The sequence below is a fragment of the Sphaeramia orbicularis genome, chromosome 19 (assembly GCF_902148855.1).
Source record: "Sphaeramia orbicularis chromosome 19, fSphaOr1.1, whole genome shotgun sequence".
NCBI classification, from domain to species: Eukaryota; Metazoa; Chordata; class Actinopteri; order Kurtiformes; family Apogonidae; genus Sphaeramia; species Sphaeramia orbicularis.
Window position 1 is genome coordinate 23,112,106 of NC_043975.1, and position 24,368 is coordinate 23,136,473.

At 37.2% G+C, this 24,368-nt stretch overlaps 1 protein-coding gene across 1 annotated transcript in view; it reads left to right on the plus strand.

The window, feature by feature from the left end:
• Positions 1 to 268: 268 nt before the first annotated feature.
• Positions 269 to 24,368, plus strand: part of cdc42ep4b (CDC42 effector protein (Rho GTPase binding) 4b) — a 45,777-nt gene continuing 21,677 nt past the window's right edge. Inside the window, exon 1 of the mRNA XM_030121635.1 lies at positions 269 to 485. The gene's annotated coding sequence lies outside the window, so the exon portion shown is untranslated. The remainder of the gene's footprint in view (positions 486 to 24,368) is intronic.

Sequence of the window (24,368 nt, forward strand, 5' to 3'; positions counted from 1 at the left end):
AACTGTCATCATTTTGCATTGAGTGTTAGTAATGACGTCACGACTAATCGACTTGAAGCAGCGTAATTATTCGACTCCAAAAAAGTATTTTCTGAAACCGCCCATCTCTACTTCTGACCTGGCCGTTTCTATTAGGAGCTCCATGAAGTCGTGCGGACCGATGCGGGCTAAAACGGGTGTGTGTCGCTTTAAACCGCGGCAGGGGGCGGTGCTCTCCCGCAGCGGAGGAGGAGGAAGAAGAGGAGGAGGAGGAGGTGGAGGTTTGGCCGCTTTATGCGCCACACAGACTCAAAGCAAACGGCCAGAGGACACACCAGTGACCGGACTGCACCGCTTCTGCTCCGGCTGAGGAAGCTAAGGTGAACCGGCGGGGAGCTAAAGGCGTACTCACCTGTATTCACCTGTGTCCACCTTCTCCTGCTTTGTTTACGGAAAGTTTGGACATAAACCTGGAACTTCTCCATCCAGCCCGACTGTTAAACAAGGTAACTTTACCCATGTGTCACTGTTGAAGTCATAATATGAGCTCCGCTGTCTGTTCTGGGACACTTTAGCAGCTAAAGCTAGCTTGTATAGCAGTTGTTTATGTATTGGAGATGCGTTTAATGTCCAGGTAAAGAGTCGGTAAAGTAGGCTACGGTGTAAAAAAAAAAAAAAAAAAATCTGCATCTCATTTGAATGTCAAGTGTGTTTGTGTACAATCAGCGCCTGGCACTGAATGCGGCTCCGGTCTGCCCCATATGGAGACATAACAATGAGGCTCCGGCTCTGTAGTGTCCCCTGTCACATTAAGGAAGACGGATAGAAACGGACAGACAACAGGATTCAACTTACCTCTACTATTGGACCCTGAACTACCCAGTGTTGTGTTTTTGTTTTGTGTTGTTCTCTGTAACTCTGCAGGGTTTTCTCAAAACAAGTGTAAATATATGGATTAGATGTAAATATATGGCAATTAATCGACTAATTATCAACTATCCTTACTTTACTGACTGGTTAGAGCTACTTTTTAATGGAAAAAGCCGGGTTTGTTTTGTTGTAACTTACTGACAGTGGTAAACAGATGAATTATTAACAATCAGTGACTAAAAGCATCTTTTGGTCTAAAATGTTTTATAACTTTTGGACCACCAATTCTTTTTTTTTTTTTTTTTTTTTTTATTTGGAAAGACAAATGTCCATCACATACATTAATTACAGCCTTAGTCATTCAAGAACATTAACCCTTTTATGCATGAATTATGAGAACCTTAGTCAAGATATTTTTCCTGAGTGATTTCATTCCTCTTTAGGCATGAAAAAAAAACATGTGATTGAGTTTTTTTTTTTTTTGTTTGTTTGTTTTTTTAAGGAGTTACTAAAATGTCCACTCAGCTGGACACCATGCATTTAATTTTTAAAGCAAAAAAAACATGTATTTTAAACCTTATATCAGAAAGTGATATGGAAAACTATGCGATAAAAACTTTTTTAATGCTGCGACTCTTATGTTTTCTCACATTTCAACACATCCTAATACTAATTATTATTCACTTCATGGAGATAATATGCAAAAATAAGCCTTTTTGTGTAAAAAAAAAAAACAAAAAACAACAACCCATGTTCATTACAGTCTAACAACAATTAGCAATTGGTTTCCACTCATACATGTTAGTGCAGATCAGGTTTATCAAGAACAGCAAAGTTACAGTCATGGGATGAATTGCAGTGTTTGGGTTGATGTGTAAGTGTCCGCTGTGTTGGCTGATATGGAACTAAAACAACAAAACCCATGAATAAGAGAACAACTGTAGAATAACTGTCCACTTCAGTGACCACTGTGCATGAAAGGGTTAAAAAAAAGATGGATGCAGAAAGTTTCAGTGGTTATGTCCATACTACCCTTCCAGGATTTCCTTTTACAGCCCACTAATTTTCCAGTTAAAGCAATAACAATACAAAACAGAACAGGGGAACGCACCACCTCATACAGTTGAACCACCAATTCTGTCAATACATTGAAATAATTCAGACAAAATGCATAGTGCTAATGCATTTAATGCTACTGCTTGCTGAAAAAGTCACTTTTTAATCAGTTTTCCCTGTTTGACAGTGACACAAATGTTCTAATGTTGACTCACTACACCACTTTGAGAGAGTGGGTTTTCCTCCAATGGAATGTTTGACTCAGAACTACCAGATCTATTTCTAAACACTGTCTGCACATTACAATACGTTTACTTTTCATGTTCTTTCTAGTAGGAAATTCATAACCAAATGTGCCATAACATTTTGTCACACACTGAAAACATCAGCTTACCAGCACTTTTATCGTTTGTTCTCTAACATATGTGAGATTTAGCACATTTAATATCTGAGGCAGATAACCTCTTTAAAAAAAAAGTTGTACTTATTGTTATTTATTGGCATTCCTGAACCGAGGACTTAATTTTATTGGTTGAATGTTATGCTTGATTAATTTTTGGCTTCTCAGAGATGCCAGTGAGCCTGAGCTAATTTTATTTTATTATAAATATCTTAGCATTTTAGGTTTATTTGGTGTCTAGAAAGGCAACGTCGTACCCCATTCCCCATGCCATATGAGACCTAACTTTGGAAAAATAATGAAGTACAGTCAACGGAGAGATGATTATTTATATTAGCTTAAATTAGATAGATACTTTATTCATCCTAGGGGGAAATTCACAAATTCCACAAACTTACAAACTGATAATAAGGCATGTAGTTTTTTGTTAGTAGTAATATTTTTCAGCTTAATGGACTGCGTCTCTTGCCACATGTGATAGGCTACACGTCACTGTCACCAACCCTAAAATGACTGCTTCCACATTTTACCTCAACTCTCACTAGTGGAAAAACTATTAAAAGCAGTGAAAACTACTTCAGTGAAGTCATGTTGAAGCTGCCGAGACATCCTTGCAGACTGAGGACAGAGACGTTTACAATGACATCACTTTTTTTGCTGTGTAGTCTTTGTATTTACAACATTTAACAATATGATAGTTCACTAGTTTTACCATAAACTGCAACTTTCGGGACTTAGTCTTTTAAAGTGACAAACATCATGTGTAAATGATGGCATAATCCAAAATAAATCAAAAAATGACTCATCTTTCACCATATAAACAAAAATCGAGATAGTAATTTGACATCTGTTGTGACAGTATTTGACAACAACTGACCCGACCATTATTATTGTGATAAAATCAACAGGAATGGCAAGTTCTACAAGCTGGAGAAGTGATGTGTCCTAATATTTTTGTCCATGTAGTGTAAATACTGTTAGGTTGTGGTCTAAACATTGTATTTGTGGATGTTTTCCAGGATTTGTGAGAAATGCTCTTTTTTAATTCCATTTATGGTCATTGTGAAGTTCAAAACAGACCTTGCACTTTGTTGCTTCATCAAGATATTCTGTATTTTATTAGATATTCTGTTTTAAAAGATGATATTTCAAGTAAAACACAGTTAATGAGTCATTACCTGGGCTCGTTTGTATTCCCCTGGCCCCTGGAAGCCCTTGTTTTAAGTCTCCCAGGACTCCATAGACCCTCAGAGCACTTATCTCTAATCACTTTTTCAGCACTCAGCAGAGGGAACCGGGCTCAAATCATTGTCCCAAATAAGTATTTGCAGCTTCGGAACGGGACACGGTTTAATCACAGCGGGGGCAGATGGAATCTAGAAGCATCAGCCCCCCTCACCCAGAGTTACGTAACATTAATAACTCCGCAGGGTGAAACCGAAGAGCTCGCATCTGCTGCCACCGTTTTCCATTCGCCGACGGTTGGATTTGTCCACCTTAACACGCCGTTAATGAGCTGTTCCTGTACTTGGCACTTCCTCTCATGGTCATCATGGCTGATGAACTGGATAATTTACTCTTGAATCGCCACCGTAGCTTTACACCTGCCCACCCCCATTCATCACGGTCTAATTGTCGGCCGTATAGCGCGTGCTTGACTTTAACTACTATGGCTGTAAAGTCTGCGGGTCCATTTGATTCCGATCGCTTTCATTGTTCCTCGCACATTGTTGGTAATCAACGCTTCTGTTGTAAAAGCACCGGAACAGAAGTTGGAGTCTTGACCTTTGACTCCAAACACTGACTTTACACATATAAACACAACCACACCCTAACAACAGATGCAAAGTTCTTCCGTATTTGTCATATTTCTGGATGAGTCATTTATTAACCACTTAATATGCACTGTTTTCATGAAGCCTGAACCTTGATGTTCTATTAACTTTTGCCTCGTGTTAGGTTTGTTATGAAAGTCCAAAGCCGAAACACACTTGAAAGGGATCAAATTCTAGTTTCTGAGTTTCGCATGTGGCTAAAAAACATGCTAAAACAAACCCAACCCTGACCCTTGTTATAAACCTATAAACCTCTTCTAAAAGCCTAATACTAAGCGAAGGTAGTATGAACTTTTACTCACAACAACATGACATTTAAGGCCAACATTCTTGCATCAGCCTTAAATTGAAAGAGTACACGTTGTACTAATAACAAAGACCCAAACATGAATCCTAAAACCTGCCCTTTGAGATTTATTTGTGAGTTTTTGGCTCCGATGCTGTAAAGACAGTTGAGGCAAATGAGATTTATCATGCGTGATCAAACTGCCATTACCAGACTTGGTTCTCTCTTTTTTTTTTTTTTTTTCTTTTTTTCTGTCTCTTCGTGGTTAAAATAATAAGTGCATTGTCACACACACACTCGGGGGCTTCTCCAGAGCTGCCAGGCAGATATCTCCCCTATCAAGATCTATTGTGTGGACTAAGAGGGGAGAGGTGGGGGGTTGGGGGGGATGTGTGAGTGTGTCATCTCTGACTGTGCTCTTTTTTTTTTCATGGTGGAGGCTTTTTCAGTGTGCTCTGGACAATACTGCTGCTGCTGCGTAGTGAGGAAGCTGGCTACCTGCCCGACTCTGCGCTGAGGTCATACAGTTTTATACTGGAAAGTGGAGTGGGGGGTTGGGGAGACGCAGACACAGTCATTTATACTCAGTTTCACATGAAAATACGTACTCGAGGCTGTTTCTTGTGCAGTTCATTAAAGTTTAGGGCTCCAGCTGACTTCCTTTTCCAGTATTTTATTTGTGTCTGGATTCAATATTATGGCGGTTCGACGTATGGAGCGTAAACTTTGCGCTTTTGTTGACATGATTAGTGAAATGCGCGTTACTTAACCGTAATCAGATGTGATATTTACAGTGCGTTGCGTGCCCTCGGTTCCCATGCCTCAGGAAATGCCTATGTAAATTGCTTTCGGCCTCTGTAATCCACCCACCTTCATCCCAGGCTCCATAGGAGATGGAATGATGGGAGAATGTCTTGACATTTTGTCCTCCTTTTTTTTTAGGTTTCGTAGCTGCTACTTGGCTCAAACAAAAGGTCAGAAAATCGAAGAAAAAGAGAACTCTTAAAATGAGAAAGTCTGGATCGGCTGGTAGTGTGTTGCAACATATTGCATAATTATACTCAGCATCTGCAGTATTAATCACTTTTTTTCTGTTTTTCATATTTAACCCATAAAGACCCAGACATCCACTGTTGACCAAAAGCATTCTACTGATCTAAACTGTCCACCCATTAATCCTGTCAATACATGGAAATAATTTGTGTAAAATGCAGTTCATCATCTTTTCATGGTCATCAGATATGACCCATTTGGATGTTCAGAGGCTCCGTAGTTACCGTGGAAACACTGTCATCTTCTACAACATTGATTCACCAGTAAAACCCACTGAGTTTGATCAATAACAGTGGATGGAGACACTTGGTTTATGTTCAATTAATGCTATATTTTACTGAAAAAGTCACTTTTTCTTCAGTTTTTTCTGTTTTAATACAATAACCTTTGACTTTACTCTGAGCTTTTATGAACATCTACACGATCAGTCAAATAAACATAGGAAAATAGGTGATTTTCACTGGAAAAAGTCAAAATTCAGAGGATAATATTATAATAAATGGTGATAAATCACTTAGGAAAGGTTAAATAGAGTGGAAAAATTCATTTGGGAACTGATACAGAAGTCACACTGGGTCCTTATGGGTTAAGAGTTTTGAGGATATCATTGAAGTCCCCAAGGAGCAGTGTTTTGTCAATGCTCTGCCTACCTCAGTACTGGGGTGTGTAAACTTGGAAGAGGAACAAAGCTGAGGAGGTTTGAATGGATCTTTTTATATCGAATCAGAATCCAGCGTAAGGACTTCTGTAACAAATACTATGTAAAGCTAAGTTGCACCAAAGAATGAATTCTCTCTCACACAGTAGGCTATAGTGTGTCTTTTGCTGTGTTTTTCAAGAACGAAGTTTCATTATGGGGTTTTCGTAGCAGAAGAGATCCAGAACATGCTGTGGTCTCCCTTTATAATCCATCAGTATTCAAGGTTTGTTGCAAAGCCATGGTATAATGACAACACTGACCTTTAGCTTCCCTCATTAAACCGCAATAAAACATAACCATGTCTGGGAAAAGAAGCCACTTTTTCGTGTTCTTTTTTGCAAAAGTCTGTCTGTAGCAGGCACTCGATCGTTCTGTTTTGGTTACTGTCGGTGTAACATGACCATTGTGAAGATAAATAACCAGTTCAACCGGAATTGTTTTCCTGTGAGGTGTAAAGAAACCTCACACTCGAGACATTTCAGTCCTTGGTTGACGGAATGAAACAGTTATTTGACTTGTAACTTGTAAACTTGTGCTTTGGATATCACTCATTCAGAACAAACGCAATCAAAGATTTATTGCATATTTAGAGCTCGGCGTCTTCACTCTTGCGGCACCTGCCATTGTTTATGCGCTGAGCCGCGTTGTTTAAAGTTGTAAAACCGGTTCGGGAGATAATTATAATGGGGAAAGATGTTCCAGTGAGGCCGAACGTAGCCGAGCTGGTGGGTTGTTTCAACACTGTGTGATGTTCGCAGTGGCTTCTGTGGTTTCTGTCTTATGTAAGTCCATCTGAGATCACAATAGCATCCTTCATCAGCTGACACACCTGTCAGAGGAAGACACACCGCAATCCTTTCTTGTTACAGATTGCGATCTCACAAATTTATTTTAGATGGCGAACAGGAATATGCAGGGTGCTTGTGCAGGTCTTGAAAGTCTTAAAAAGGATGGGATTTTGAAATGCTGTTTTCCAAACCTTCAAAAGTCTGGAATTTTTTGTGAAAGTCTTAATAAAATATGGAAAAAAAGTTTCTCTCATTGTCGAATTTGAGAGTATGGTCAAAGGTACATAATCTTGTCAGATAAAAAATACATGAGGAAAGCATATAAAACACTTAGTATGATTTTTCTAACCGGTCGGTACTGGAATGATATCCAATCAAAGCTCTTGTAGACTATGTGTGCAACTTGAGGAGGTCGTCATTCGTCATGTGTCTGGATCCAGGAAGTAGACCACCACGCATTCCGTGAAACGACGTTGACCTGAAGACCGCAGTTGTAACATTATTCAGGGTTCATATGGGTGCTTGAAATCCTTGAAAATGCTTGAATTTCAGTGTTGTGTTTTCAAGGTCTGAAAAGTGCTTGAATCTTAGTTTAAGTCCTTGAAAGTGCTTGAAATTATAACTCTGTGATGCGGTTTATTTATTTATTTATGTTTAATATTAACTCTGTCAAGCCAAAGCTACTTACAGAGAGGTGATACATTTTGAAAAGTTAGCAAGTGTTCTCAGGTCGACTCCAGGTACATTTTTATTAGCTTACCGGCCGATAGGCTGTAAGCTGTTGTCGTCATGCGGCATCCGGCGTCGTCGTCTGTTGTCCGTTGTCCGTTACAAAACTTTCAATCATCTTCTTCTCTGAAACTACAATTCCGATTGACTTCAAACTTGGCTTCTTTATGATGATGTCAACAAAAGTTAGCGAAATTATTTGGATCTGGATCTGATTCTGGATTTGGTGCCACTTTGAAAAGTTTCCCCATTATAAGCAATAGGAAATGGATGGATGCAATAACTCAGTAAATATAAATGATATCAAGTGTAAATTTCTACAGTACAGCCCTGATGGGGAGATGACCAAAACATAATGGCCACATGCTGATCAGGATCTTCTTCTGGATCCGGGAACTTACGGAAAATTTAACATGGGACAAGATCTTTAATCTTCTTTAATCTTTGCCTGAAGAACGCCAAGTAGCTTACCTTTTTTTGGATGAAACTTTGTGTTCTCCTTTAATTCCTAAACTTTTTGTATTACGAAACATAATTTTAGGTGTTTATAGCATAATACAATGTACATCAGTGTGATAAAAAGTGAAGAAAAAACATCATGAGTAGCCCTTTGTGTATTCCTGTAGATAGGCTATGTATTTTACCCCAGCAATGAGGTGCTGTGCTGGAAAAACTTGAAAATGACCCATAAAAGTGCTAGAAAAGTACTTGAATTTGACCTTGAAAAATGCATACAGACCCTTATCATTGAAATTGGCTGTGTAAGCTGTAGCCTACCATGACTGGACCCTGACTACCATGACATAAAAGTACATAAAGCCAAGGTTTGGGGGAAAAAAATAGCAGTCTGGAATTTTAATTTGGATAAAGAGCAAGCACCCTGAATATGAGAATAACAGCATGTGTCTTTGCTAAAAAGTAGCAGATTTTTCTAAAGGAGTATAAATTAGCCTATCATCTTTTTTGTAATCAAAGTGGCAGCAATGAAGCAATTTCTCACATCAGTTGAAGTGTGTAAGACTTTTAAAAAGGCTGTTGAAATCCAATATCCAAGTGCAATCACAGCTCAGTGAGCTCTGCCATCTGTGATCCAGGATGTTGTGGAATACAGTTGAGCGTTAACTGTGTATACATTACCACTCCACCCTAAGTCACTGACACACTACTCCTCCGAGCAGCAGGACTTTGCCTGTTGCTTGGTTGTGCAATTTGTTGACCAGACCTTCCCTGGATGATAATATATTGACAAAACACACGTGTAGTGGTGCGCAGCTGGCCGCTCCAGTTGGGGCCAGGGTCTGTTTACAGTCCAATGAGTTTTCATTGTTTTTGCAGCTCTGTATGGACACAGAAACAGGTGGTCTCTCTCAAGCGTATACTGGAAAGACAAAGAGGGACTGTTGGCCTAACTGTGGACACCTCTGACCGCACTATGTGACACATTCACGCTGGGAAATGAAGCTTTGTGAGATGGGGAAAGTCACATGATCTATTATGTCCTCTCATCATGAGCTGCCTGATGACCCGATGAGAATATTTGATTTCCTTATGAATAGTGTGCTGCAGGGATGACCTATTTTTGTAGACCAACCCGGAAATTAGCATTGCCGAAAAAGCTAATGGGATCAGGTTGAATCCAATGGGATTTTTTCCACTGGCTTTTGGGTTATTACAGAAAATAAGCTCTGTGCCCAGCAGAAGTTTATGATACTTAGATATTTTGTTCCGCAATATAATCTTCAGAAATGTAAACCACTCCTACTTACATACTTTAAAATGATTTGGACTCAGGCGTCCAAGGTGCTGGGGTAATGGTTTCAACATTTAGAATGACACGTATATCTAGATTTATGCACATTTACGTAATAATTTATAAATTATGCACTGAAAGGAATCTGAAAAGTGAAGTATTGTCATGTGCAATGGTTTGGGAGCTGAAATACTAACTTTTTTATTTTTATTTTTTGCCTAATACCCATTCTCTCAACTGACAGTTCCACCCAATTTTATATACTATAATGCCTTGAAAACCATAGCCAACTTTTAAGGAATTTTTCTTTCTTAGTGATCCTCAGTCTTACTACCTTTAGTCTGGAAGCATTTTAGTTATATAGCAGTGTTAACAAGTAGAAAGCTATCAACAGATTAGAAGCCACACATTTACCTCTAATACAAAAACTACTTAATCAGTATAGTTCAGTGTTTTTCAACCTTAGGGTTGGGACTCCACATGGAGTTGCCTGGAATTCAAATGGGGTCGCCTGAAATTTCTAGTAATTGATTTTAAAAACTTACTTATAAAAAAATATGTTTTAATAATTCCATATATACGTGATTATAATTAAAACACCACACACTTTTCTTAATAAAAATTTTAAAAGCTACATTATATACATTATATAGCTTAAATGTCATCCAAAATTCATGTTTATTTGCAACGTAAATATTACATGATCAAAAAGAAATTAATTTTAGCAAAAAAATGTCTCCGTTTTGAATGTCTGGGGTCGCCCCAAATTTGTGATGTTAAAATAGGGTCACAAGCCAAAACAGGTTGGGTACCACTGGTATAGTTTTTCAAGATCAATACCCGTGACTACGTGATCTTTTATATATATATATATTAAAAAAAAAAAAAACTTACAGAAACCTTTTTGAAACACTAACAAAGCGTTCCAGTAATATTTCAACAATGTTTAGGCTTATCGTGAGTTTTCATATTGAACCTATGGGACTGATGGTTATGTACAGAATATCAGATTTATAAAAATAAAATAAAGTAACACTATTAATTGGTAATGGGCAGAAAGTGGTCTATCTTAAACAAAACATGTGAACTGATCTGTCTAATATGATTTGCAAGAGTCCAAATCATTGTGTTCATAAAGGTGGACTAGTCTCTAGTAGCCAAACTTACTCTGTCTTCACCCTTCATTAGTATTATGCCAACTGTCAATCTGCATTAGGAATAAATGCTACTTCTTGGGTGCAGATGAAGAGAAGTTGTTGTGGTATTAAAATGACTAAATCCTTACCAGAGAACACAGCATGTGGCAGATTTGTGGCTTTGTCAGAACTTGCCATTTTCAGGGTATAGTTCTTATTCTAGAGCTTATTTATCTTTTGTATAGTGAGAGGGACTTAAAAAGTGACGATCGCTGTGTGACGGAAATATTCGCCGGCTAAGTATTTCCAGTGAGTCAGACTAAAGGTGGAGTAGTTCAGGGTTAAATAGTCTTAAAAGTTTTGAATTTACAAATCTGCATTTAATACCTTAAAAGTCTTTAAAAGGTATTAAATTTGATATGGTAGGTCTTAAGTCATGTTGCCATTAACTTGTTGGCTTTATTGTGTTTAAATGTGTCTGTGAAACTTCCAAGTTTTAAAGAAACTAAAATTTGTCTGCTCAATTCCACCCATTCCAACCCAACAATTTATATTGAAATTAGGAACCAATTGTCACTAACTTTGCAGCCGCCGGTGCGAAATAATCACAGAATGTTCACCCCAACAGATGTGCAACTGTTAGTTGTGTGCATCGCCCGAGAAAGCAGAGTTTGAGAACTTTAATGGACGGCTCACAAGTGAAAAGTAAGCATTGGGAAGAGCAAATTTAACAATGCCTGTTTGGAGAAAAGATCATTCTTGACTTTGTCAGCACGAGTGGAGGGAAACGGCTACAAAATGGGTATTAAATTCAGCTCTAATTCATCTCAAAGGAGTGATATTTTGCTTTTTTAAATGGAATTATGCATTTTAAAACATTTCCCTGTGGTCTCCATAAACTGTAAATGCTATGCTTTGGTCTGAATTCTTCATTAATTCAACTCTGCAGGTCCATCTTCAACCCTATTTCTGAGTAATGACACCAGAAAGGTTGTTTTGTGCACTGGCTCTTTAAATGCAAATGAGCTACTTCACACCCCACCCCCTCCAGGCTGTTGACCGTGCTTTCTGTCCCGTTCAGCCACTTGTGTTCGTTAATACAACCAACAACCGAACATTTTAGGTAATCGGCTCAAAGTTTGGACATATTTTCAATTTTTACTACAACCACTGCTGCTGACGAAAAATTATGTCGCAGTCGGAGAAATGTTCATCAGAAGTCTTGACCGTATATATGCAAATGTCGTGACTTAACTAGTTATAATACGTAACAAATTAAGCAGGAATTGAAACAGGTTGTAGAAATCCAAATGATTTTTGCCGGAATGAATATAAAGATGGCTTTGCAGCACCTGGGGGGTTCAAATTCAAACTTTTTGAACACACATAAATGTATCACAAACTAATAAAAGTGGGTTCAGCAAAATATGACCCCTTTAAAATGGTCTTAAATTTAGCTTGTTGAAACCTGTAGGAACCCTGTAGTAAATTGATGAGCATTGGTGTTCATTGATGGTGTTTGTCGACCTTGCAAGAACCTTTTTAAAAATGCATAAAACCTTCACAATTGTTGAGGAAAATCTCCATTAACATTATTTCAGACAGCTAGCTAAAAACCTATGAAAAACACACCTGGAGAATGATGTAAGTGCACATACAAAAGGCTAACTGCTAAGATGCTAACACTCCTGTGAAGTTCTTTAATTCTGTTGACTGAGATGGAGAAAGTTGCCATCATCACATTTGCTTGTAACCCTTTGAGAATTGCTGTTCCTTTTCAATAAAGACTAGATTTACACCTTTTCCTGGCCGAGCCTCTAGAGGAGATTTCCAGGTCAGCATTCTGGTGCCGTGAAAAACTTCAGTGACAGGTTAACAATACTTTCATAGATAAGCATCAGCCCTTTGTATCATTGTTATTAAATGAATGTGAATGGGTGATCACATTGAATAGGTGTTCTGTGGGTCACCTCTTCAATCCCATCATGTGTGCGTATGTACGTACGTACGTGTATTTATTTGTTGTCCTTCGTGCATGTGTGTGGTTTGGGCGTGCCAGAAGGGTTTGGTCTTCCTCTGAATCCAGTACAGAACACTGCTTTGTTTTTTTTTGTTCTTTGGCCTCTGTTGTTGCTTGGTGTGACACTGCAGGTTTCCTCAGTAATGGAGAGTTATTGTATCTGCCTTTTGGGATCCAACAGTCTATGTATCTGTGTGTGTTTGTTTTTCCACTGTCTATTGTAATACCGAACCACAGGCTTAGTGAACAAAGGCCGCCTCTCCCTAAAGACCCTCGAACCTATTTATGGTCCGTCTGACGGCAGTACGAGGCTCTTTCGAGCGGGAGTTGTTGGACTTTATACCACCCACGCACACTCGGGTTGATTTACACACACACATATACATATAAACACAGTCACTACAGGCCATCTGTATGTACTAAACCACTGACAACATCATGTGTACAGACATATGCCGCTCATTTCCAGGAAATCCAAGTTGTAACTCAACTGCCAAATCCAAGTAGCGTACCATATGAAAAGAACCACAACAGAGAGGATGACGACACTGATGATACTTTAAAGGATTTCCAGACTTAATCATAGAGTGATTCGGGGAAGCTCTGACAAAGAGGTGTGTTTTTGATTTACCTGATCATGACCAGCATCCAGCTCTGTTATTTTTAGAAGTAGCTGGAATCACTGTGTTTAACATTAGAATGTAGAATTTTCATTTGTGTTTTTACAACTACCATTATTTGAAATTGAAGCTGATGCAGAAGTATCTTTCAGCTAAAATTTACTTAGGGGGTCAAATGAGTGGCCATTTTTGTCAAAAAAAAAGTTGTAAGAAATGCATAGAACTGTGTTGAAATAATGTTAATACATTTGTGCACAGACTACTGATATTATTTGACAGTGGAAGCTATATTTTCAGAAATATTGGATTTTGAATAGCACATGTATGTGAAAACTTTTGTTGGTGCACAGACGTGACATTACCCATGATGATCTGGTCAGTACCAGTACTTTATTAGGAATAAACTTATATACTTACTATTGCTAACTATCCTCTTATTCATAAATGTTAGTATTGTGGATCTAAAACAATAACAGCTGACACAAAAACACAAAATGTGGCAGTGGGCGGATGTGACATGGTTGTTACAGATCCCATCATACTGATGCTCAGCAGCCATGTCACCGTTTCCACAAATGATCCCTGTGCAAAAACTAGGATCAGAATTATTTATTGTATAGTTTATCATCATACTAAAGAGTAAATAACAATATAGAATAGTTATTTCTGTATAAAAATGCCTATTATTAGAAAACTGTTGATTTAAAAAGTGAACTGTGACATTTTTAATGTATCTATTCGCATAACATAAGCAGGATGGATCAGCACCATACTCCATATTGCAACCTGTAAAAATAAAACATGATATGTAGTATATAATCTCTTAAGAAAAATTGGGGAATCTAAAAGAATAGAATATTTGTTTTTCAGGTAAATTCAGTTCAAATATAACTTGGCCATTTGTGACATGGAAATATTAATTGTGATGAAATTGGACATTTTTGACCTGAAAACATAGTTCATATGACCATCAACATGTTGCAACAGAACTGAAATCCTGTAAATTTGCATAACTTCCATTTACCAACACAAAGTTCCTTTGGGGACTCACCTATATTGATTTCTTATGCACAAAGACAGAAATAAGACCTCTAAGCAAATTTTAGTCGCTTTAAGTATAACACTACTGATGGATGCTAAATTATGGCAAATTCTCTTGAAATGATGTTAATAGTTTATTTCCAGGGTCTATACGGTCTATACGGTGGTGCTTTTGTAAAGTGTTGCTCTAATAAGATGTAGTTTCATAGATTTTGCAGCTTTTTTTTTTTTTTTATAGCTTTACGGTAGTTGTAAAAAAAAAAAAAAAAAAATAACAAGACCACCAGTGTTTTGTTACATGTGTTAAGTTTACCTGCTCTTCATCATAGCTGCACCAGAACCTAGTTGTTAGCTTAACCTTGCTACATTAACTAATGTTATTGTCACCATATTTTCTCAAATAGTGTTCTGGGCCTTAATTTATTTACCTCAGCTGCAGATGGAGGCTTGTATTAAGTACAAATTGTCCTGTTTATAATGAAACCTTGTTTTGATCCGGCACTGCAATCTGCTTTCCCTCAAACACAACACTTCCTTAACCATTTCTAAATTAAAGCCCTCTAGTGTTTAAATGGAATCTATTCATTGCTTAACGGAGCTTTTATTGAGTAAATGTTTTTTCTTCTTATGCCTCTAAATTTCTACCAATGACAGTTTTGCTGAAGAAGTAAGACACACACCTGCAGTGACTCAGATTGGAAAATAACACTGAAGTACAGTGATTCGGAGCATCAAAGTGATAAACAGCCTGATTGTATTAATGAATGCATCAGCACCAGCTTCTTTTGTTCATTTTGACCTTGACACCAGCTGTTATTCGGCTTGGCGTGTAATTGACTTCTATTTTGCATATGTGGAAATGCAATAATTTGCCATTGCATTATATTGTCAACTCCCATCTCAATAAATAATGCAAAGTTGACCTTACAGTCACCGAGTACAACTGTTTGCTAACATATACAGGGTGGGGAAGCAAAATTTACAATGAACATTTAGTTGTTTTTTCTCAGCAGGCACTACGTCAATTGTTTTGAAACCAAACATATATTGATGTCATAATCATACCTAACACTATTATCCATACCTTTTCAAAAACTTTTGCCCATATGAGTAATCAGGAAAGCAAACATCAAAGAGTGTGTGATTTGCTGAATGCACTCGTCACACCAAAGGAGATTTCAAAAATAGGTGGAGTGTCCATAAAGACTGTTTATAATGGAAAGAAGAGAATGACTATGAGCAAAACTATTACGAGAAAGTCTGGAAGATACTATTAAAGAAGAATGGGAGAAGTTGTCACCCGAATATTTGAGGAACACTTGCGCAAGTTTCAGGAAGCGTGTGAAGGCAGTTATTGAGAAAGAAGGAGGACACATAGAATAAAAACATTTTCTATTATGTCAATTTTCTTGTGGCAAATAAATTCTCATGACTTTCAATAAACTAATTGGTCATACACTGTCTTTCAATCCCTGCCTCAAAATATTGTAAATTTTGCTTCCCCACCCTGTACAGAACATAAATAACAGACTTTATTGCAGACGCAAGTCCATAAACTACAAGCACACAACGTATGGAATAAATAGAATAAAAAGAATAAAAAGGAGATACAAAAATTAAGCACATTCTAAAATATACAAACTATTGCACCAATGCCGTCTCAGTTTAGAGGTGAAACGATAGCAGCTTTTCAGGGGGCTAACTAGAGCTTCTATAATGTGGTTGTCTGATGTATCCAGGCGACACATAAAACTAAACATCAACTTTCTTAATTGTGCCTCACAAGTTGGCACTGCTGTGGTCACAAACGGTTGACTGGCACTATGAAGCAGCAACCTCATTGCATCATTATAGGCTACCTTGAGCCTCTGCAAACTCATTTTCTTATAGTTTAACCACATGTAGGTCATAATACTTGCTGTTATTTAACCCTAACCCTAGTCAGCAGTGCGGTCTGTGTATTTGTCAGGTTACCATTAGCAAGACTTGGTCACATTTCATCTAATCCCCGCCCCCTTGTTCCTCCTCAGTTTGAGCTTCTGTCCAAATATGTGTAGCTTGATGATGACAGTGATGATGCATAGTTGTGACTTCATTCTGGCAAACTCTCTGTCACAGTAACACATGAGATTATTACAAATCATCGTATTACGTTTTGTGTATTTTCATTATTTTTATTTTTAATCGGGGTTTGCCGGAAATCATTTCATTCATTTTCATTTATTTTATTTATTTATTTATTTTGAACATGCAAAGAAAAATAAAACAAAACAAAGCAAATTAAGACACAAACAAAATAGCATTTAAATGGACAGAATCTATCTTCAAGCACATACAAGTCTGAATATTGCATGGTCGAAAAGGAGTAGGAAGAAGTATGAACTTATTTAATCCTACCCCTCAGTGCTTTTTACACCTTTATCATTAACTTAATACAACAATCAAACAATACTATTTCCCTAATTTTAGGATCAAACCACAACAATCCATGATGCATTAACTGAATTATTCACAACAAAATGTTCATGGCAGTACAGTCATACAAACAGACTCAACAAATCAACCATTTTCTTTAATAATTACAGCATATTTATCAGTACATCATTCACAAACAAACAGGCCTCATTGTCATTATTAAATACTGTACCTCTCAAGAATCAATTCTTTATATCTTTTTTTAAACTGAATTATGTTTGATATTTGTTTTATCTCCACACACAATTTGTTCCACAGTTTTACTCCACAAATGGTGATAAAGAAACTTTTTAATGTGCTGCGTACTTTATGAATCTTTAAATTAAATTTTCCCCGTAAATCATAGCCTCCCTCTCTTTCACAAAACATTTCTTGAATATTGCCCGGCACTAAGTTATTCTTTGCTTTATGCATTATTTGAATAGTTTTGAATTCCACAAGGTCAATGAGTTTTAAAGTTTTAGATTGTAAAAATAGTGGATTTGTGTGTTCCCGAAAACCAACATTGTGAACAATCCTTAAAATCCTTAAAAAATGGTTGAATTTCAATGTTGGGTTTTCAAGGTCTGAAAAGTGCTTGAATTTTATTTCAAGTGTTTGAAAGTGCATGCAATTATAACTCTGTGATGTGATTTATGTATTTATTTTATCCCTTTCATGCATAGTGGTCACTACAGTGGTTATTCTACAGCTGTTCTCTTATATATTCATGGGTTTTGTTGTTTTAGTTCCATATCAGCCAACACGGTGGACACTTAAATGCATCATCCCATACACTGCAATTTATACCATTACTGTAACTTTGCTGTTCTTGATGAACTTGATCTGCAGGAACATGTTTGAGAGTAAATCAATTCCTTGTCATTATTATGAGACTGTAATTAACAGTTTTTTTTTTTAAACAAAAGGTTTTTTTTGTGCATATTATCTCCATAAAGTGAGTAATAACTTATATAAGAGTATGTTAAAATATGACAAAACATCAGATTAGCAGCATTTTAAAATGTTTTATTCATAGTTTTCACACAGTATATCAGTAAATACATGTTTATTTGCTTGAAAAATTAAACACATGGTGTCCAGCTGAGTGGATATTTTTGCAATTCCATGAAAAATAGGTTCATAAAAAAATTCCATCGCAGTGTTTTTTTCATGCCTTAAGAGGAATAAAAACACTCACAAAAAAAATCTTGATTTATGCATGAAAGGGTTAATATTAAGTGAAAAACATAACCATGAGTATATATTCCTGTAGATATGTATTTTACTCCAGCCATAAGATGCTGTGCAGAGGTCGACCGATATGGGTTTTTCTAAGGCCGATACCGATTTTTACAAAATTTGGTCAGACAATGGCCATTTTCTGCACCCATTTTTAAGGCCGATATTTAAGGTCGATTTTTTTTTTTTTTTTTTTTTTTTTTTTTAAGCACATTGACCGTACACAGTACTTTTTTAACATTTATTGAACTTAAAGTGCTGCCCACACAGGTGCCTGATCAAATATCTCATAACATTTTTACTACTGATCAGTAGAGCCCGACCGATTAACTTTAATTTTTGTGATTGCATAGTTAGCATTTGAAAGTTGTGTACATTATCTTTGTGAGATAAACAAAGATTTATGCAACTGTTAATCCACCTGTCCACAATTATATAATATAAGATTATTATATCCTGTGTAGATCAGCATTCTTATTTCATATATCGGCCAATATCGAATATCGGCCGATATATTGGATATTAGCTTTTTTAGCCCCCAATATCGGTATCGACATCTGCCCCAAAAATCCCATATTGGTCAGGCTCTACTGATCAAATATTGGCTTTCAAAAAAAAATTTAAGGCAGATGACTGATTTTGGAAAAAATTCAATATATCAGCCCAATATATTGGTCTACCTCTAGTGCTGTGCTGGGAAAAATTTGAAAATGACCCTTAAAAGTGCTTGAATTTGACCCTGTATGAACCCTGTTAATACACATATAACAATTTACTTGTATATTTAATTTGTTACGAAGCAAATCTGACAGTTTGGAGCATTTTAAAACAATGAAATGAGAATGAGTCGGGTACTTTGGCCCTTGTGTAGCAGTACAGACTTAAAAAGCTATAGACCACAGGTGTCAAACATGCGGCCCGGGGGCCAAAACCGGCCCACCAAAGGGTCCACTCCGGCCCGTAGGATGAATTTGTGACATGCAAAAACTACACTCAAGATATTTACTGTCAATTCTTTTACTTTAGGGGCCATAAAAAGCCCTACTTTAGTCTCAAGTGGGTCAGATCAGTACAATACTATCATAAAAACCTACAAATAATGACAATTCCAAATTTTCCTTTTTGTTTTAGTGTAAAAGAAAAAAGTGAAATTACATGAAAATGTGTAAATTTACAAACTAGTCTTTTACAAAAAATATGAAAAACTAGAAATGTCCTCAGAGAAGTAAGTGCAGTTTTACTAATATTCTGCCAGTTACTAAAATATTTTGTAAATTTGCAGATCCATAATGACCTGTAAGTTGTAACGTACATTTACAAATGATGAACAGAGGCAGAATAGAGTTAAAATTGCACTTATTTTTCTTAATAAATTTCAGTTTTTTCATGGTTGTTCATGTTATTCACATTTTTAAAAGGACAGCTTATACATGTAAACATTTCCATAATGTAATTTTACTTTTTTCACTATAAAACACATTAACCCCTTTAGCCCTATCAGCTCGCCGGCGGGCCGAAAAAATAATATTAATATTCATCTACTATCAAAATATAATAAATCAGGACAATGAATGTTTTTTTCAACTTTTGCTCAAAGTTTAGACCCTAATGTTAACAAAAGTACATCAAAAGTGTATTTTAGTGCAAACTTTAATGTTCAAACATGATTTTTAATCTTGGTGGGGTGAAATATACGCTATTAAAAATCTCCGACACGAACAGTTAATTTATGCATATCATCATCAATCCAGCCGAAAAAAAAACAGGCGAGGATAAAAAATTCCAATTTCTCTTTTAGTTTGTTACAGTTTACTCAGGCATAGTAATAGATACAATATTTTAGACAATGGGAATAGATTCTGTGACGTCTCTATGTAAATGTCCACAGACACCAAGAACATCCATATGAACCTTATTATTGTGAAGTCATTCTTCATTTACTTTGGGTATGTCTTTTTAGGCGTTTTTCCCCTGAAAATATGGTCAGGGTTTAGCAGGTTAAAATATTTGGAGTTAGCATTATTTCTATATTATTATGTTCTTATTTTACTAGTCCGGCCCACTTCAGATCACATTGGGAGGACATGGCCCCTGAACTAAAATGAGTTTAACGCCCCTGCTATGGACCGACCCTGCTGCCGTCACCATAGCGTACACATGGGTTTAATTGATTGGTGTCGTTTTGAGAATCAGCTGAGCCGAGCTGCAGAGACGTAACCTACCCCTGCGTCCTCAGCTAGACATTCCTGCAGAGTCACTTTGGGATGACATATACTCACTCACAGGCCGTTATATCCTCCTCTCACACCGCACTAATCACGTCACAGTGGATGGAGGTAAATCAAACAAGGATGTAATTACTTTAACAATGTACTTTTACCAGAGCAGGAACTCTGTACATGCTCAAGTCTCGATCCCGGCCCTGTTCCGAAGCTCCTTTTGTGAACGTCTATTATCGGGGTTGGAGCGGTCATGTTTGTGCGCGCTCTTTGTCGTCCGCTGTTGGTGTCATTAAAGTTAACACCATGGGGTTTATTAACTCATCTTGTACGTCAAGGCTCGCTGCCTCAGGCCTTTTTAGTTGCTTTGTGTGCTTGGCTTCAGCGGGGAGGCAGCTGATAAAAAGCCCAGGAGTCGTTTAAAGTTGACTCAGTGCAGACATGGTCACTTATCTTTTAGCCACAGTGAAAAACCTCTTGCTGATTCCACCAAAGTTTGTATGTTTGTGTTTGTTGAGTCCAAAGGTTCCCACATGGGCATCTACTGTACATACTCCCTTATCTTTTGTGTTATTTGGCACCGTTTTCCCCATAAGACCTCATTCAGAGGAACTTTTCAACACATCTCACCTTTTTTTTTTAGGTCAGTGAAGCAGACTAAAAGCTAACAGTGATACAGTCAGTGTTGGCTGCTCTAACATAGTTTTGAATCTGTTATTTTTTTAATGTAACCCTCGCTAAAAATTCTGCTTTGTCGTGTCGTCCAGCAGCTATTGGACGGTTAAATCATCCGCTTGGCTTGGAGTCTGCTCTTTTGGTATTTGGCGTGAATGCATTCTATTTGTCAGAGGCTGATGGGGAGGATTTCAGTGATTAATTAGACATGTACTCTCAAGAGCACATGGGTACTCACATAGACTGTACAGCACAATCCCTCCACTGTAGGCATAATGAGGGTTTGGGTACATTTCATGCAGGACACGGTGAAAGAGCGTCTGTCACTGTGTTGGCATGGCCGATTACAGATTGAATCCAAAGTGGTGACACCCTCCCAGGCCTCTTTGGGAGGGGGGGGGCTTCTGTCCATTGCCTCCATCTGTGCCTTTCTGTTTTTCAAAGTCCCTGTGGTAATGTTCCATGGGAAAGATTGTGCCCCTTCACATTTTTTACTCAGTATAGTTTTATTTGCCAACAAGTCCTCTTTTTGGTGTTATCTTTTCCTCCCCAAAAAAGTTACTCACTGTTGTAATTGAAAGTTCATATTATCCACTACTAGCTACTGATTCTAATCAATAGTAGTATGTAGTAATGTCAACATATGTGCATTACAATTGGCTGAGTTCACTAAATGAAGATGTACATCTCCAGAAATGGAGGCAAAAGTTACTACACGTAACTGATACTGCTAGGGTGTGAATTTCTGTGCTAGCATTTCACAAAAAAATGTTGATTTGCTGCAAAAAATGGCGTAGTCTTGTAGTTTTTCCACTGAAAGAAGCTAATAAGCAGCAGTGGAAGCACTCAACTGTGGTAACTGATATTTCAGTCTTATATGGAATACTGAAATTTTGATTTCTATGTAAAAATTTAAAGAAAAATACCTGACAAGTGGTGTAAGGTAATGTTTCAAAGGAAGCACTTGCATAGGCTTATGTGGTTGTGTTGGGGTTTGCTAATGGGAGATAATGAGCAAAAGGATTTTCTCAAAAAGTCTGACTATCAGGGGAATGTGCCTATTTTAGAGTATGTCATGATTAAGGAATAAAAGCGTGGTTCATATGTTAATACCTGTTTAAAATTTTTTTGGCATATGTTGCGTATTGTTCCTTTAATGTCAATAATTATACCACTATTAGGGATGTAACGATTACCGGTATAACAATAAACCGCGGTAAAATTGCAGACGGGTAGTATTACCGTTTAAATTGTAATTATCATGATAACCGTGTTTAATTACCGCACTTTTCCATAGAAAATGCCTATGCAAAGATCTGTTTTTATGTCAAATATTTACCTCCGCCAAGGAGGTTATGTTTTTGCCAGGGTTTGTTTGTCTGTCTGTTTGTTTGTTTGTTTGTCTGTCCGTTAGTGTGCAACATAACTCAAAAAGTTATGGACAGATTTTGATGAAATTTTCAGGGTTTGTTGGAAATGGGATAAGGAAGAAATGATTAAATTTTGGTGGTGATCGGGGGTGGGGGGGGGCACTGATCAGCCTTGGCAGAGGTCTGCGCTCTCCGAGTGCTTCTAGTTGAGTATAGTTTTAATTTATTTCAATTTTAATTTTCTATACCTAATATTTGGAACCAATATCCACTTTTAAAGTCTTTGAAAAGGTTTGTTAAGCATCTGTGTGTTATTTATGCAATAAATTATATAGATTTTTCAAATTGGATTTTTTTGTGTGTGTGTGTGTGTGTTTTTTGTCCTTTTGTGTTGATATAGTAGGTTAAAGTGAAAAAATAATAGACAGATGATATAAATGAAGTTGTGCTGAAAAAAGATCCCAAACATGGGTATAGTAAACATTTGTTTATATGGTATATAAAGGCAAAATCAAAAGGACTGAAAAACGGACAAAACAGGCTCAGACCACTAAGGGTTAATATTTGAATGTTTCTGCAACAGAAGGGATATTGTGCAAATTATTTTATTTTATTATCATTTCTTTTGAATACAACTTGGTTAAATTATTTCAGTGTGTGTATTAGTACTTTTTGAACATTTTGAGCACAATTTTAACAATATTGCAATAATAATGATAACCGTGATAATTTTGGTCACAATAACCGTGACATGAAATTTTCATATTGTTACATCTCTAACCACTATAGAGTACTATACAGTATGGATGCAGTACGTAGTGTCCAGTATATGGTTTCTTGCAGCATATCAACCAAAAACACCGTTTAACCACATGCTTTATCCAACCCAGCAGGAGTAACAGCTTTTTAAAAGGCCTGTACAAAACCAAAAACACCATTTTGATGGCCAGTCCTTTGCTTCTGGATATTAGGATTTGAAAAGATTAAAAAAACATCACTTATTTGGGTGATGTGATGACAGTGGGGTTGACAGCTTAGATAACAGGAGCTCATGCAACCCACCCAAGGAACACGAGATGTCATCGGAGAAAGACCGAGGGGGGGGGGGGGCTGGTGTGACAGTGGGAGACCAGTGTGTTTGTGTTTTTTTGGCGGAGGTGTGGCGTTGGCTGTCCTGAGCTCCCATCACACAGCGCAGAGGCCGGCCCGGGCATGCTGGTTTTATTTGCTCACATCGAACACGCTGCCCTTAATCCTCCTGTGGTTTTGTTTCTGCCTGTGTGGCATTGGGGCCCTGGAGGCTGATACACTACTGTACACTAACGCACAAACATAGAGGGCCTGTAGTACTTGGGCAGCGGTCTTGCTGATGCAGGTATATTTTCCCCGCTCAGCTGTTAGAACTTGTCTCCCAAAGCCTTTTTGCATGAATATGATGACTGTTCACCATGTTGTCAGCTGGAGCGCCAAACAGTCCAGAGGGGAGAGAGTACCTCGCTTCACTGACCCGAGGATAAGGTCAACCCGCTGCAGGACTGATGAGTAAACACCACCATCAACCTAATAATCTCTGCATCTTTAGTAGACCTTTGTTAGAATTATAATTAGTCTCCCAAGTATTTGCATTTTTTGCAAGTTTAAGATCTTCTGTAACCTCCTTATTCTTTAAGGAGAGGAGGTTAAGATGTTAAGAAAACATGTCTGCAGTCTAGAGCTGTGTATCGTGAAGAATCTAGCGATACGATACAAATCACAATACTAGGATTACCATATGATATATCACGATATGTCATGATACTGTTAAAAAGGCAATTTTTCGTTTGTTTCTTTTTTTAAATGATTATTTCCTGGAAGAATTGAATTACACCAGAAATCTGCAGAAATACTAAACACATTTTTATCTGATCACAACAGGATCTAATGCTATATCACAAAATGTTCCTGTGTTCAAACTTCAATTATAATTATATAGATTAAGATCCTGTTCAGATGTTCATATTCTATTAGTTCATAACTAACATCAGAACATTATTTTGGTGCAATCCCAACAAAGGAACTACCGTTTGCCTCTCAGATAGTAAAAAGTGCTTTTAGGATGCTTCAAATAAAACAGCGTTAAATAATAATATATCAAATAGAAACAAC